Here is an 18,565-nt window from a genome sequence, read left to right on the forward strand (position 1 = left end):
CACTCCCCAGCCTGAGATCTTGCCTGCCTGCTGGGGCAGATGGGGTGCTGAGGCTCGGGGTTCAGAGATCAGACCCCAGGGAGAGGACTAGGGTTGGCTGCATGAAGACAGCCTGAAGGGGCTAGTGTGCCACAGCTGAGGGTGTCCAGGAAGAAACCTGGGTCACCAGAGATGCAAGGGACCATTGCTGTGGGGTGCCCAAGGAGAGGAGCAGGCCTGCCATAGAAGCTTATTTCTCCCTTCACTCACAGACAGCAGGGCACTGTCTATATGAGCTCCAGTGTTGGGCACAAGCTGCAGCTGCTATATCAGACCCCAGAGGGAAGCATGACAGCTACTGCTGCCAACATTGCCACCAAGGGTCATGTAAGCAAGCACAGGTCACTGCCCACATCTTCCCAAGAGCCTGTGCATCCCACCACTGCTGAGGGTCCTGCGATCCAGGGTCATCTTCTCTGGGAGAGCTAACGGCGCACCTCAGACTGTTGCAATTTCCCGCGGGCCTCTGTCACCGAAGGCACTCCCCACACATCCTAATTGTGACTGCCGTATCCCTCCCAATCCCTGGCCTGAGTAAACAAATGAGCCCTGATCAGCCGCTGCTTTCACCCCCTCTTGCCTGGGTGGGGAACAGATGCCTGAGGGTGGCCCACATGCAGAGGTGGGGCCAAAACCAAAGCTGAATTCCAGGGGCAGTGTGACCAAAGAAGGGAAATCTCTCTGTGCAGCCACAGGAGCAGCAGATTAAATCCCTGCAATCAGCTTGGTAAACACTGCATCTGTGGAATATCTGAATAGACAATGTGTATGCCCACAATTGAGGCTGTGAACACTGGGGGCAAGTACATGCAGCAGCTGGGCCAGGTCAGAATCTGAGTTGGCCCCACAGTGTCCACAGTAGGTCCAGAGACCTACCTAGAATTTGCTTTGTGCTTTTCATTTGTTTGGGTTTTTTTGTTTTTGTTAGTTTAGTTTTTAGTGTTTATTTTTGTTTGGGGGTCTGTTTATTTGTTTGGTTGCTCTCTTCTTTTTTGTTGTCTCTTTGTGTGTGTGTGTGTGTCTGTGTGTGTGTGTTTGTGTATGATTCTTTGTGTGTTTTTGTCTGTTTGGTTTTGCTTTCACCATTTGTCTTGGGGTTTTGTTTGTTCGTTTTCTTTTTGTTTTTTGTTTGTGTATGTGTGTGTTTCCTTGTGTGTGTCTGTTCATTTTTGTTTTCTATCTTTCCTTTTCTTCTATGCCATGTGGCTTGTGGGGTCTTGTACCTCTGGACAGGGGTTGGGCCTGAGTCTCTGAGGTGGGAAAGCCGAGTACAGAACATTGCACCACCAGAGAACTCCCAGTCCCAGATTATATTAATTGGCAAGAGCTCTCCCAGAAGTGTCCTTCTTAACACCAAGACCCAGCTCCACCCACTGGCCAGCAAGTTCCAGTGCTGGATGCCTCATGTTAAACAATTAGCAAGACAGGAACACAAGCCCACCCATTAGCAGACAGGCTGCCTAAAGTCATACTAAGCTCAAAGACAGCAAAAAATGCACCACTGGACATGGCCCTTCCCATCAGAGGGACAAGACCCAGATCCACCCACCAGAATGCAGGCACCAGTCCCTCCCCACCAGGAAGCCTACACAAGCCACTGGACCAACCTCACCCACTGTGGGAAGACATCAGAAGTAAGAGGAACTACAGCCCTGCAGCCCGAAGAAAAGAGACCTCAAACACAGTAAGTTAAACAAAATGAGAAGAGAGAGAAATATGCTGCAGGTGAAGGGGCAAGGTAAAAACCCACAAGACCAAACAAATGAAGAGGAAACAGGCAGTCTACCTGAAAAAATATTGAGAGTAATGATAGTAAAGATGATCAAAATTTCAGAACTAGAATAGAGAAAATACAAGAAACATTTAACAAGGACTTAGAAGAACTAAAAAACAAACAGTGATGAACAACACAATAACTGAAATTAAAATACTCTAGAATGAATCAATAGCAGAATAACTGATGCAGAAGAATGGATAAGTGACCTGGAAGATAGAATGCTGGAAATAACTGCCATGAAACAGAATAAAGAAAAAGGAATGAAAAAAATTGAGGACAGCCTCAGAGACTCTGGGACAACATTAAACACACCAACATTCGAATCATAGGGGTTCCAGAAGAAGAGAAAGAGAAAGTGTCTGAGAAAATATTTGAAGAGATTACAGTTGAAAACTTCCCTAACACAGGAAAGGAAACAGTGAATCAAGTCCAGGAAGCGCAGAGAGTCCCACACTGGATAAACCCAAGGAGAAACATGGTGAGACATATTAATTGTCTTTAATATCAAAACTATTAATCAAAGTATCAAAAACTATTAATCATATTAATTAAAGTATCAAAAACTAAATACCAAGAAAAAATATTAAAAGCAGCAAGGGAAAAGCAACAAATAACATACAAGGGAATCCCCATAAGATTAACAGCTGATCTTTCAGCAGAAACTCTGCAGGCCAGAAGGAAGTGAGAGGATATATTTAAAGGCATGAAGGGAAAAACCTACAACCAAGATTACTCTACCCAGTAAGAATCTCACTCAGATTTGATGGAGAAATCAAAAGCTTTACAGACAAGAAAAAGCTAAGAGAATTCAGCACCACCAAACCAGCTCTACAATAAATACTAAAGAAACTTCCCTAAGCAGGAAACAGAAGAGAAGAAGAAGACCTACAAAAACAACCCCCAAAAGATTAAGTAAATGATAAAAGGAACATACATATTGATAATTACCCTAATGTGAAGGGATTAAATGTTCCAACCAAAAGAAACAGACTGGCTGAATGATTACATAAAGAAGGCCCATATATATGCTTTCTACAAGAGACCCAATTCAAACCTAGGGACACATACAGACTGAAAGTGTGGGTATGGAAAAAGATATTCCATGCAAATGGAAATCACAAGAAAGCTGGAGTAGCCATACTCATATCAGATAAAATAGACTTTAAAATACAGACTGTTACACAAGATAAGGAAGGACACTACATAATGATCAAGGGATCAATCCAAGAAGAAAACATAACAATTATAAATATTTACACACCCCACATAGGAGCACTTCAACACACAAGGCAAATGCTAACAGTCATAAAAGGGAAAATCGACAGTAACACAAAAATAGTGGGGGACCTTAATACCCAACTTACACCAATCCACAGATCATCCAGAAAGAAAATAAATAAGGAAACACAAGCTTTAAATGACAAAATAGACCAGATAGATTTAATTGATATTTATAGGATATTCCACCCAAAAGCAGCAGAATCCACTTTCTTCCCAAGTGCATATGGAACATTCTCAGGATAGATCACATCTTGGGTCACAAATCAAGCCTTGGAAAATTTAAGAAAACTGAAATTGTATCAAGCATCTTTTCTGACCACACACTATGATATTAGAAATCAATTACAGGAAAAATAACTGTAAAAAACACAAACACATGGAGGCTAAACAGTGCACTGCTAAGTAACTAAGAGATCACTGAAGAAATCAAAGAGGAAATAAAAAAATACATAGAAACAAATGACAGTAAAAACACAATGACATGAAGCCTATGGGACACAGCAAAAGAAGTTCTAAGAGGGAAGTTTATAGCAATTCACTCTCACCTCAAGAAATAAGAAAACAAAATCAAATAAACAATCTAACCTTACACCTAAAGGAACTATAGAAAGAAGAACAAAGAGACCCCAAAGTTAGTAGAAGAAAATAAATTGTAAAGATCAGAGAGGAAATAAATGAAATAGAAATGAAGAAAACAGTAGCAAAGGTCAATAAAACTAAAAGCTGGTTCTTTGAGAAGATAAACAAAATTTATAAACCTTTAGCAAGACTCATCAAGAAAAAGAGGGAGGACCAAATCAATAAAATTAGAAATGAAAAAGGAAAAGTTACAACAGACAATGCAGAAATACAAAGGATCATCATATGAGACTATTATAAGCAACTATATGCCAATAAAATGGACAATCTGGAAGAAATGCACAAATTCCTAGAAAGGTATAAACTTCCAAGATTGAACCAGGAAGAAACTGAAAATATAAACAGACCAATCTCAAGTAATGAAATTGAAACTGTGATTAAAAATCTTCCAACAAACGAAAGTCCAGGACCCGATGGCTTCACAGGGGAATTCTATCAAACATTTAGAGAAGAGCTAACAGACATTCATCTCAAACTCTTCCAAAAAATTGCAGAGGAAGAAACACTCCCAAACTCATTCTACAAGGACACCATCACCCTGATACCAAAACCAGACAAAGATATCTCAAAAACAGAAAACTACTGATGAATATAGATGCAAAAATCCTCAACAAAATACTAGAAAACAGAATCCAACAGCACATTAAAAGGATCATACACCATGATTAAGTGGGATTTATCCCAGGGATGCAAGGATTCTTCAGTATATGGAAATGAATCAATGTGATACACCATATTAACATTTTAAGAATTAAAACAATATGATCATCTCAGTAGATGCAGAAAAAGCTTTTGACAAAATTCAACACCTATTTATGATAAAAACTCTCCAGAAAGAAGGTATAGAGGGAACGTACCTCAACATAATAAAGGATATACATGACAAATCCACAGCAAACATCATTCTCAGTGGTGAAAAACTGAAAGCATTTCCTCTAAGATCAGGAACAAGATAAGTATGTCCACTCTCACCACTACTATTCAACATATATTTGGAAATCCTAGCCACGGCAATCAGAGAAGAAAAAGAAATAAAAGGAATACAAACTGGAAAAGAAGTAAAACTGTCACTGTTGGCAGATGAAATGATACTATACATAGAAAATCCTAAAGATGCCACCAGAAAATTACTAGAGCTAATCAATGAATTTGGTAAAGTTGCAGGAGACAAAATTAATGCACAGAAATCTCTTGCACTCCTATACACTAAAAATGAAACATCAGAAAGAGAAATTAAGGAAACAATCCCATTCACCAATGCAACAAAAAGAATAAAATACATAGGAATAAACGTGCCTAACCAGGTTAAAGAACTGTACTCAGAAAACTATAAAACATTGATGAAAGAAATCAAAGATGAAACAAACAGATGGTGAGATGTACCATGTTCTTGGATTGGAAGAATCTATACTGTGAAATTGATTATACTATGCAAAGCAATCTACACATTCAATGAAATTCCTATTGAATTACCAATGGCATTTTTCATAGAACTAGAACAAAAAAACTTAAAATTTGTATGGAGACACAAAAGACCCCAAATAGCCAAAGCAATCTTGGGAATAAAAGATGGAGCTGGAGGAAGCAGGCTCCCTGACTTCAGACTATACTACAAAGTTACAGTAATCAAGACAATATGGTACTGGCACAAAAACAGAAATATAGATCAATGGAATAGGATAGAAAGCCCAGAGATAAACCCACGCACATATGGTCACCATATCTTTGATAAAGGAGGTAAGGATATACAATGGAGAAAAGACATTCTCTTCAATAAGTGGTGCTGGGAAACTGGACAACTACATGTAAAATAATAAAATTAGAACACTCCCTAACACCATACACAAAAATAAACTCAAAATGGATTAAAGACCTAAATGTAAGACTGGACACTATAAAACTCTTAGAGGAAAGCATAGGAAGAACACTCTTTGACGTAAATCACAGCAAGACTTTTTTTTGACCCACCTCCTAGAGTAATGGAAATAAAAACGAAAATAAACAACTGGAACTTAATGAAAGTTAAAAGTTTTTGCACAACAAAGGAAACCATAAAGAAGATGAAAAGACAACCCTCAGAATGGGAGAAAATACTTGCAGACGAATCAACAGACAAAGGATTAACCTCCAAAATATACAAACAGCTCATGCAGCTCAAAATTAAAAAACTGACAACCCAATCGAAAAATGGGCAGAAGACCTAAACTGACATTTCTCCAAAGATGACATACAGATGACCAAGAGGCACACGAAAAGATGCTCAACATCACTAATTATTAGAGAAATGCAAACCAAAACAACAATGAGGTATCACCTCACACCAGTCAGAATGGCCATCATCAAAAAATCTGGAAACAATAAATGCTAGAGAGGGTGTGGAGAAAAGGGAACCCTCTTGCACTGTTGGTGGCAAAGTAAATTGATAGAGCCACTATGGAGAAAGGTATGGAGGTTCCTTAAAAAACTAAAAATTGAATTACCATATGATCCAGCAATCCCACTACTGGGCATATACCATGAGACCACCATAATTCAAAAAGACACACGCACCCCAATATTCATTGCAGCACTGTTTACAATAGCCAGGTCACGGAAGCAACATAAATGTCCATCAACAGATGAATAGATAAAGAAGAGGTGGTACATATATACAATGGAATATTATTCAGTCATAATTGGGTTTTTGGAGAGACATGGATGTACCTAGAGACTGTCATACAAAGTGAAGTAAGTCAGAAAGAGAAAAACAAATATTGTATATTAATGCATATATGTGGAATCTAGAAAAATGGTACAGATGAACCTGTTTGCAAGCAGAAATAGAGATACAGACATAGAGAACACATGTATGGACCCCAAGGGGGGAAAGGAGGGGTGGGATGAATTGGGATATTGGGATTGACATATATACAGTAACTAATATGTCTAAAATAGATAACTAATGGGAATCTGCTGTGTAGTTCAGGGAACTCCACTTCGCTGTACAGTAGAAACTAACACAATGTTGTAAAACAAGTATACCCCAATAAAATAAATAAATAAATAATAAAATAAGTAAATATATTTGAGCTATTATTAGTAGGATATTATGGATATGACAGAAAAAAATGAGTATAAACTGCTTAAAATTCAGGAATGTGTTTTTTTCATGCATGTCGGATGCAGCGGTCAAGTAATTCCAGAGTTGGCATTTCAGCAACTAAATAATGCCATGTAGCGCCAGGCTCTCTCTACATTTCCTCTGTTTCCTAGTAGCACATGAGATTTCAAACTCAAGTTTGTCCATTCATGTTCACAAATGGCTGTCACAGTTTCATTAATCATGTTCTTACCCAACCACATCCAGTGGCAGGGGAAAGAGTGAATTTTCCTCATGCATTTGTCCTTTGCAATGCCGAAAAAAACCCTTTTGGAGGAATCTCAGCCGACTTTAATTAACATAGTATCAATCAGAACTTCTTCCCATAGTTATTCCTAAACCAATCACTGACAAAAAAAACCAAAAAACAAAAAACAAATCCTGCAATTTTCTTGAAAGATTTAAGCTATTAGGAGTTAGCTCTCCCCTGATTTGCTTAGTTTAGTGGAGAGTAAATAAAATCAAGTTTGAAGGTTGTGTATAGGCAGGCAAGCTGCTAGTCACTTTTGCTTTTTTAATTAAAAGCTAAGTTAAGTATATAGCAAATAATAGCATCTTTTTTTAGAGACACACAAAAAATTGACAGAAGCGTATTTTTTCCTAACATTTTTCTAAATGTCAGTGCTTTTTATTATTTTTTAACCTAGCACACTTATGATTACAATGTCAGGAAAATTATGTAGGGTAAACATGTCTTGTATAGTGCTACAGCTTTTATTAAAATTTAATGAAAAGTTCTAAAATGCACAACCTGGGACAGTTAGGATGAAATACGTTTTGATATGCACATTCTTCAGTAAATTAATCATTATGGAAAATATTCATCTATTTTTCTGCTTTGGCTTGGGTATTGTATTAGTATACTTGGGTTGTCATAACAAATTACCACTGACTGTTGTGACTTAAAAATCAGAATGTATTTTCTCACAGCTCTAGAGGCTGGAAGTCCAAGATCAAAGTGTCAAAAGGGTTGGTTTCTCCTGAGTCTTCTCTCCTTGGCTTGCAAATGGCCACTTTTTCTCTGTGTCCTAACATGTCCCTTTTTCTGTGTATACATCTTTCTGGTCTCTCTTTCTCTTCTTATAATGACACCAGTCAAATTGGACTTGGACCCCACCCTTATTACCTGATTTAACTTTACCTCTTTAAGATCCTATCTCCAAATACAGTCACATTGGGGGTTAGGACCTCAACGTGTGATTTTTAGGGGAACTCAATTCAGTCAATAATAGGTATATTTCTCTAGGTTGGCTGAAGTTGCTACACATCTCCAAGTTATTTTTTGCCTTATTTTCTTATTCCAAATTTCATTTTGTTAGTCCACATTACACTGTAAGTTCAAAGATGGGTGGGATATCTATATCCCAAATCTAGAGACAAATGGAATTTTTTTTCTAAAATATTTTAGAAATACAAATACAGCTTTAAAAAATCTTCTCACCTTTCAAATGTTACCCATAATCCCAAACTGTAAAATCTTCAGCCCTTTCATTAAAGGTGTTATAATGGTGAGAAAGTGCTTTCAGATACCACAGTGTTAGCCTTGAATAAACTCCATGTCTACTAATCAGTCTGCATTTTTTTCCAACAGTTATTTAATTTAAAGAATTCAGGACAAGGTGCCTGAAACAACTTCCTTCAAAATCAATTTGGTAAGAATGAAATCCACATAATACGTTCAAAAAGAAAATTATAAACCAGTGCTTTCCTCCTGACTGCATTCAGCAATAAAATATTAAATGGAATATTAAGAACAACAATTAAAGAGCTTAGCTTTTAAGCTGTTTGGTGGTGTGTAAGATTCAGTTCTTTATTGGCTATTAGAAAAATTAACCAAGATGACTTTAGTTATTCTAAGGGAATACAGAACTACCTGCTCATCCACAGTGGCAGGAAGTAGTTAATGAGGACTAAAAGTTCTTACATTTTCATTTTGGAAAAATTATTTTGCTATTTTTCAGAGTTGAGTTTATTTAGTTGAATAAAATTTAAAATGATATTATATTTAAAATAAATCATTACAACTAAATTATTCCTAACCCTGGAAACGTTTGAAGTCATTTCCAATGTCTCTGCTCCAGGACAGTCAATCACATAAAAATGTCACTTATTTAAAGTCCCTAATGAATATTAATAGGAAATAAATCCGTGGAAGAGATGTATATTGTAAGAAAACCACTGCTGTTTTGAGACAAGTGTAATCCATAAGAAACAGCAATGCATTATGAAACAAACCATATCTGTCTTCTTTTCATTAAGAAATAATTTAGTATGTGCTTTTAATAAAAGTTATGCTTTAAGTGAAAGTGAGATGATTGAAGGGCAACGCCCTTTAGTAACTGGTTGCTTAGCTATAAAAGGTGGGAAGGATAAAAGATTAAGAAGTGAGAAGGAAAAAAATCCTTTTCTTTAATGAAAACTGCTGGCTGAATGAGCTGCAACACGAACACAGGATTTTATTTCAGTTTATGTGAATTCTTTCTTTCATTTGGTAATCTTAATTCTTCAGAAAATAACATTCCACTTTGTGGTAACACAACCTCTCCTTTTCTGTCTGGTAGTAAAAGAGCTCTGGGATCAAGGTGATAAGAGTCTTTACCGAGTGTTTTAGAGGTCTACTAAATAAAGGGTGGTATAATCGTGGCCCTCCAGGAGTGCTGTGGTAAAAGAACCTCTACTACATCAGCTCCACTGGTTGTACTTCACTAGATTCTTATTTCAGTGAGGTCAGACAACAGTAATTTGTTATGTGAGTCATGGCAGAATCCTTCTTCTAAACACTACAAAGAATGACTCCTTTGTCAACATAAATACATCCTAATGCATTTAGTCTCCCTGTAGGCTGTATTACACACTTGAGAGCTATTGTGCCAAATTCTGCCACTCAGCATTATAATACCTTTTCATCTTGCCTTTTTCCCCCTAGTTTATAATGGAAGAGACTAAAACACACACAAGTAAAAGGTAAAGCTTGTTCTCATTTTTTAAAAATATACATTTTACTTTGCAGACATTATCAAAAATGAACATCAGAAGAATGGGCATGCCAAAAAATGTACTTTAAAGACAGGAATATGGTACAAGAGAGAAGTTAAATTAATAATTCAGCTCATTCATATTTTTATTTTCCCACAAAATAAGCTTCTCTAAATGTATTCTTTCTTATTCATCCAAATAAATATGTATCTGTAAAATATGAAAACTGGAAGAGGTAATTTCTCCTCAAAATTGTACACTGATACAATACAATGAACAGTGATTTTCAAATTATCTGGATCAATATAGATAGGTTTTTCTATTGTTATTAGTATCATTATTCTAAATTTCCTACCTTAATAATTCTTACAATTCTTGGGGCTTCCCTGGTGGTGCAGTGGTTGAGAGTCCACCTGCCACTGCAGGGGACACGGGTCTGTGCCCCGGTCCAGGAAGATCCCACATGCTGTGGAGCGGCTGGGCCTGTGAGCCATGGCCGCTGAGCCTGCACGTCCGGAGCCTGTGCTCTGCAACGGGAGAGGCCACAACAGTGAGAGGCCCGCGTAACGAAAAAAAAAAAAATTTCTTACAATTCTTGAAATTTTAGATTTAAGTATTGTAAAGCAATTAGCATGAATATATATTAAAAGTGAGAATTTATATTATGATAAAAAATTTTGTTATGTATGTTCTTAGTCTCCTTTTTCCTCATCTCTTCATTCATAAAACAAAGAAAAAGAGCTTGGGGACTTCTACAGTCTCTTCAAATACTAACACATTTTACATATATATATATATATTTTTTTTCTATACTATCTTCTCTTAATAAATCCCCACATCAATCCCCCCCTCGAATAAAAAAAAAAAAAGTGACCATACAGCACAGACTAACAGGTAACTTAGAATGGATAATGGACTAGTTAGAAGTATTGGGTTTCAAACTGGTAGATATTGCTCTATTCTGACTGCTCTAAGAAAAAAATATTTGGGGTCAAAAAGGTTAGGTTTTGAAGTTTTTGTGTGTTGTAGCTTTGAGAACAAGAGTGTTAACTCAAACAAACCACCAAAAATGCTTTCCACAAAAAATCTGTATAAATAAATAAATAAATAAAAAGACAACATTATTCTCAATGGGGCATGATGCCTAGAGGCAAAAAATCTGAGACAAGATGTTAAACAAAGATTTTTTTAAACAAAAAATCTGAGACAAAATGTTAAACAAAGATGTTAAACAAAAATCTGAGACAAGATGTTAAATCTGAGACAAGATGTTAAACAAAAAATCTGAGACAAGATGTTAAACAAGATCTCATACCAATGAGATCATACCTCATTTGCTGTTTTAAGATTCAAAGATACCATACCTGTCTTGTTCTCTGAAACTCACACTAAATTTTAAAAGATCTACTGATGGCAGGTGTGTTTTATAAGTTTGAACTTGAAAAATTAGCTCCAGTTTCAAAAGATTCATTGATAATAAGTTTTGCAGTACAAATAGACATCAAGTAGTTACTTCTCTGCTGCTGTGTAATGTAGTTTAAAGAGCAAAGTGTTATACATATGTGCTCACACTCTAACAGTGATTATTACAAAATGTCTGATCTTTGAAAATGACTTTTAATAAGAAAAGAATTATTGTTATTGAAACTTTTAATACTGTAAGTATTTTAGTAAGTAATTTGAAAACATGCCTTATTTAATATTTACAACTGCTCCTGAGGTGAATTTATTATAATTGACAGTTAAACTGCCAGAGAGTTAAGACCCTAGAATTAACCCTCAAACATTGTGGGATGGGAGATGGTGAACACTCACCCTTCCCCAACTCTTTGTGGGACAATTATGAGGTATATTCAACACAATATTTCAGAAAATCTCTATGAGGTGAGTGCTCTGTTATTAGTCATGGTAACATTATAATTATACAATACTAATTTTCAACTGTTTTTTCTCTTACTTGCTCCACTCCATCATGGTACTACCTTGAACAAATTCCAAATAAACTACTTACAGCATAATCTTTGACTTAGACTCTGCCTTTAGTAAACTCAAATTAGGATATTGTTACTAGAGTGACCCTAGAAAGCTCAGTCTTGGCATGGGATTCAGGAATTTCATCAGATAGAAATAAAGATTAGAATAATATTAGATATAGATAATTTACCTAGTTGGCTATATCAGTACACACAATACTAGGATCAATAAATTACTAACTCATGAATAAATGTCACAATTCAGGTTTATTATTGAACAAAACAAGACATTGTCACACTTAATGCCGAAAATTCGACCTCTGTGCACTGGTGCTGAATCGAATCTTGGAGACAGAGTTTTGGGTGAAGTAGAAAAAGGTAGCTTTATTGCTTGGTCAGGAAAAGGGGGACACAGTGAGCTCCCATCCTGGGAGGATTTGGTGAGTGGTTTTATAGCAGTAATTCAAGGGTGGGGTTGCTGACAAAACTAGGGTGTGTGCAGGGCCTACACTGGCCTCAGGTGGTCTCCAGATAAGTTTCTCTGGTCCTCGAGGCTATCAAACCACACCTTCTCTCTGGAATGAGAATTGCTTCATCTTTCATTTATTGGGGATTTTAGTCCTATAACAACCTCCAAGTATATTGTTATGTGTGTCCCTTGAGGCAGAACTAAGACCCTGCCCCAAGGCTGCTCTATTGTTTCTTGGTGGCTCCTCCCTTGTCTCTGTATCCCCTCCCTTCCCTGATTAGCAACTGTTTGAATCTGTCCTTTGGGACTCAGGGAAGATCATGGAGGCTGGAGTCTGTTCCCTGCAAACAACGAATGAGAGACACAGGTGCTCAAGAGACCCACAGGGTTTCACCCTGATTATTAGTATTAGATCAATATTATTTTTATAAATAAATATTGTTATTGTTTTTCCAAAGGAACCAGAATATATCAAATATAGCTAAGGATATTCTTATTTTAAAAAGAAGATAAGCTCTCAATATTTTTCTTTCCTTCAAAGATCAAAACAATTTTGACATTTAACAGAACTTGCAATAGACTTAAAGCTCCAAAATATTTGATGTATATCATCTATAATTTAATTAGGTTACAAAAAGTATTTCATTTATTATAAAGATAACTTTATTTCAACTGTTTTTAAGCTACATATTTTTTTCTGATGTGAATTTCCTGGCTTCAGCATCTAAGACATGAAACATCTATCTATTTTGGACTGGGAACTGCCTCTTTAAATTTATTTTATTTTCCACTGTCCTTGTACCCCTCAGGAAGATATTTTATTTCCATGGAAGAGTACCAGCATACGCTCTTTTAAATATGGTTTATTATGTGATTTAAATATGGTTTACTATGCCAAGTCTGATGTTATTACTGAAAGCTCGGTACCAAATCAAATGTCGGAGACAGATTTTGGGTGAAGTAGAAAAGGATAGGTTTGGGGCCTCCCTCGTGGTCCAGTGATTAGAACTTTGCATTTCCTCTGCAGGGGGCACAGGCTTGATCCCTGATCAGGGAACTAGGATCCTGCAGGCCATGCGGCATGGCCAAAAAAAGAAAGAAAAGGATAGCTTTATCACTTTGCCAGGCAAAGGGAGACACAGCAGGCTCCTGCCTTGAAAAACTATGTGTCCCAACCCAAGAGGATTTGATGAGGGGTTTTATAACAGTGGTTCAAAGGTGGGGTCTCTGACAACATTAGGGTGAGCAGGGCCTGCACTCCCTTAAATCTCATCGAAGGTGGCAGGTTTCCTAATCTTGATGAGCTTCTTCTTGTCCCTTTAATCTGGTCTCAGGTGGTTTCTTGGCTGCTCCTCCCTTGATTAGCAACTGTTCAAATCAGCCCTTTGGAACTCAGGGAAGGTCATGGAGGCTGGAGTCTCTTCTATAAGAAACAGGGGGACAAAAGGACCTCCGTGCCTGGGAGCCCCACAGGGCCCCTCTCAGTTTCAATGCCAGATGTGACACCACCAAATGTTGTGTCCTTATATAGAGAGATAATCATGGGTTGAAAGGGCAGAATGGTTATGCAGAAAGTTTTTGAAATAAACATATTATTTTGGATTAATTTTAGATATAATACCTTTCAAAGTCTGTATATAAATTTCCTACCTACTACTCAGCTAATTTCCTCTATTGTTAATATCTTACATTACCACGTACATTTTCAAACCTAAAAACCAAAACTGGTATATTACTATTACTTAATGCCATACTTTATTCAAACTTCACTGTTTTTACCACTAATGTGCTTTTTCTGTTCCAGGATCCCATCTAGAATACCATGTTACTTTTAGCTCTCATGTCTCCCTAGGCTCCTCTTGGATGTGACAGTTGCTCAGACTTTCTTTATTTTTGTGACCTTGACTGCTTGGAGACATTCTGGTCAGGTATTTTATACAATGTCCTCTGATTTGAATCATACACAGAGGTACAATGCCCTCCGTATCCATGATACCAGGGGGTAGATACTATCAACTTGACTTACCACCAGAGATGTTAGCCTTGATAACCCAGACAAGGTAGTGTTTGCCAGGATTTTCCCCTCTTCTATTCTTTGGAGTCAAGTCACTAAGTCTAGCCAGCACTTAAATGGAGAAGGAGAATTAAGTTCTGTGTCCTAGGGTAACAGATTATCTACGAAAATTATTTGGAATTATTCCATAAGGAAGATTTGTCTTTTTTGCTTATCTGTTTAATAATTCATTTATATGAGCATGGACTCATGTGTATTTACTTTATACTATGGGTTATAATCTAATGCTACATTATTTGTCTTGTCTTTCTGATTTTTTTCTGTTTTATGGTTGGAAAAACTCAGAAACTGTCATAGCAAAGAGGAGACTAAATAAAAAATATGGTGTTCAGATTCTTATTGTTTGAGAGAGAAGTTACATATCCCTATCTTTCTGTTTTTGGAGCATATCTTTACTTTGTGACACTAAAAGATCCTCCAGATTAATGCTGCATTTTACTTTCTTCCGCTCCAGAATTAGCTATCTCTAAGGATTCTTGGTTCTCTTTATTTGAGAATGGTATTTAGAAAAGAAGATATGGGTTCTAGGTGTGCTTGTTGCTACTGGGGTGTCACTGCTTTAAAACCCTCTCAGTACAAAGAGTCAGGAAATACATGTATGCCTTCTAATCTATGTATTCATACATATCTATAATTATATCTGTATCCTGTATCTAACCATTTGTATTAATATTAAACTAATTTGATGTCTCTGGTTCTAATCCATCATCAAGTGGGTCGCCCTAGGCTTCTCTCCTTGCGTATCATAACTTCCTTCACCCACAATAAGAATTCTACCTCCCACTATATTCTATCCACTTAACTTATTTCTTCAACCTCAATATACATGTAAAGTAGATTCTGAAATGTTAAACCATACTGCTAATGATAAGCAACTTTACTCATTAAATAGTGTTTATGTTCAGTTTCTTTTGTCTTTAACCTTATAGATTTCAGTGAAACCACAATTTTCCAAAATTAATTAGGTCATCTCCCTTTTTCCTCACCCTTTCAATGAGATCATACCAAAAATTTATAATATAGTTAGACAGTTTATTCATAGTATAAATTCCATCTTGGGATCCTCCAGGCTCCTGGTTGATTTTTTTTAATTTGCATGCTTTAATTTCACTCTTTATAATGTAAACTTCAAAGAGCTTTGGCAAATGTAAGACTCATGTATGTTTCACTACAACACCATGAATAGTTCCATCAACTAAGATTTACCCTGAGTGTCCCCTTTGCGTTCAAACACTCCTTCACCCTCCAATTCATGACAATTACAGATTTATTTCCTGTCCTTCTACCTTTGCCTTTTGCAGGATGTCATATAAATGGAATAATGTATACACCCCCTTTTGGGTCTGGCTTCTTTCACTTAGAAATATGCACATAATCTGCATTCATGGTATCTCATGAGTCAATAAATTATTTTTATTCCCTAAATAGTTGTTCCATTGTATGAATGTAATAGTTTGTGTATTCATTCATCTGTGGAAAGACAACTTGTTTTTTTCCAGTTTTTTGTTATTATGAATAAGTAAAATTTCTATAAACATGCACATACAGGTTTTGTGTGAAAATAATTTTCACTTAACTATCTAGGAGCATGACTGCAACATTGTGTGGCAAATCTACGTTTAATTTTATAATAAAGTGCCAAACAATCCTTTCAAAGTCAATGTAAATGTTTTCACTCAAACTAATAATGAAAAATACTTGCCAACATTTTATATTGTCAGTCTTTTTGAATTTTGGATCCATTTTAATGGTGTGCAAAGATATCTCATTGTTGCATCAATTTACACCTTCCTAGTGACAAATAATGTTGAGAATCATTTTATATGCATATTGGCCCTCTATTTTTCATCTATGTTAAAGTATTTGCTCCCAACATTTATCAATTTTTGTATTGGGTGGTTTACTTTCTTACACTTAACTTTTAAGTTCTTTATGCATCAAGGAAAATAGTCCTGATCAGATATGTGATTTGCAAATATTTTCTTTTCATCCCTGGCTTATATAATAGTATTTGTTTTTAGAGAATCTTAACAAAGTACAATTTGTCAGTTTTTTAATTAATTGTACTTTTAATGTTATACCTTAAAACTCACCCTCAAACCCAAGGACAAAACAATTCTTCCTATTTTTATTTCTATAAATTTTACAGTTTTACATTTTATATTTGTCTATGATCTATTAAGAATTAACTTTTTGTTAAAGTAGGAATTGCCATGAAATTAGGTTAGATTGGGCCTACATTGCAGCAATCATAGGTGCCTCACAGAATCTATCAGAGACCCTCTGGCAGAAGTCACTTTTAGCTGAGCTCTAAGATAATATCAAAAGATAGTTTATTTTTAGTATGGTATTACTGGAATACAATTAATATTAATCTAAATTCTAATGAAATAAAGCACCATGAATTAGAACAAGAATAAAACATGGTACCTACTGGGATTATGTTTTAAAATGCCAGCTTGAAACAATAGCCAGGGAACATGACTCACTAAAAAGCAAAGACAAAAATCAAAAAGAAGAACCTAGAGGATTATTATAAGATATATAAATAAATATAATAATCAAATTTTTTAAATGATTATAACAGCAAATTAAACTCAACTGAAGAGAAAATCTAAAATTCAAGTATAGTCAGATTGCAATGTGGGAGAACTTAAAAATATAAAATACAGAAAAGAGATTAAGAGTTATAAAGGATAGAGCAAAGGTCTAACGAATATTTAGCTGGAGATAGATAAGTCAAGAAGCAAGTCAGAGGCAAAATACAGAGGACAATGTTTGAGAATTTTCTAGAATTGATGAAAGATATAAATTCATAATTCTATGAAGCCCAGCAAATCTAAAGCAGAATAAATACATTCCTAGATACATCGTGATAAAACTCCAGAATACAATAGCTAGTGCAATAGGGAGAAGATGGGGTTGGGGAGGAAATATTAATTACTTTTTGTAAGAGGAAGAATTAAACTGACTATTGACTTCTACCTCAACCATGGTAGCCAGGAATTAGAGAAATTTTATTTCCAACTATCTGAGAGAAAATACTATCTATTGATATAATTCAATTTTTTATGGATACTTCTAAAAGTAGACAAAAGATAGTCATGAGTAGTGGCCAAGATATCAGAGTAGGAAGACCCTGAGCTCACTTCATCCCAAAGGCACACCAAAATTATGACTATTTACAGAGCAACTATTAGTGAGAAAGATCAGAAGACTGGCAGGCAAGATCTTCTACAACCAAAGATATGAAGAAGAAACCACAAAAAGATGGGAAGACTCATTAGCCAGACTCACCAAGAAAAAAAGGGAGGGCTTCCCTGGTGGCGCAGTGGTTGAGAGACCGCCTGCCGATGCAGGGGACGTGGGTTCGTGTCCCAACCCGGGATGATCCCACATGCCGTGGAGCGGCTGGGCCTGTGAGCCATGGCCGCTGAGCCTGTGCGTCCGGAGCCTGTGCTCCGCAATGGGAGAGGCCACAACAGTGAGAGGCCCACGTACCGCAAAAAAAAAAGAAAAAGAAAAAAAAAGAAAAAAAGGGAGAGGACCCAAATCACTAGAATTAGACATGAAAAAGGAGAAGTAACAAATGACACTGCAGAAATACAAAGGATCATGAGAGATTATGACAAACAATTATATGCCAAAAAATGGACAACCTGGAAGAAATGGTCAAATTCTTAGAAAAGCACAACCTTCTGAGACTGTACCAGGAAGAAATAGAAAATATAAACAGACCAATCACACGCACTGAAATTGAAACTGTGATTGAAAATCTTCCAACAAACCAAAGCCCAGGACCAGATGGCTTCACATGCGAATTCTATCAAACATTTAGAGAAGAGCTAACACCTATCCTTCTCAAGCTCTTCCAAAATAAAGCAGAGGGAGGAACACTCCCAAACTCATTCTACGAGGACACCATCACCCTGATACCAAAACCAGACAAGGATGTCACAAAGAAAGAAAACTACAGGCCAATATCACTGATAAACATAGATGCAAAAATCCTCAACAAAATACTAGCAAACAGAATCCAACAGCACATTAAAAGGATCATACACAGCTGCGTAGCACAGGGAGATCAGCTTGGTGCTTTGTGACCACCTAGAGGGGTGGGATAGGGAGGGTGGCAGGGAGGGAGACACAAGAGGGAAGATATATGGGAACATATGTATATGTATAACTGATTCACTTT

Source organism: Delphinus delphis, chromosome 3 (genome assembly GCF_949987515.2).
Source record: "Delphinus delphis chromosome 3, mDelDel1.2, whole genome shotgun sequence".
NCBI lineage: Eukaryota > Metazoa > Chordata > Mammalia > Artiodactyla > Delphinidae > Delphinus > Delphinus delphis.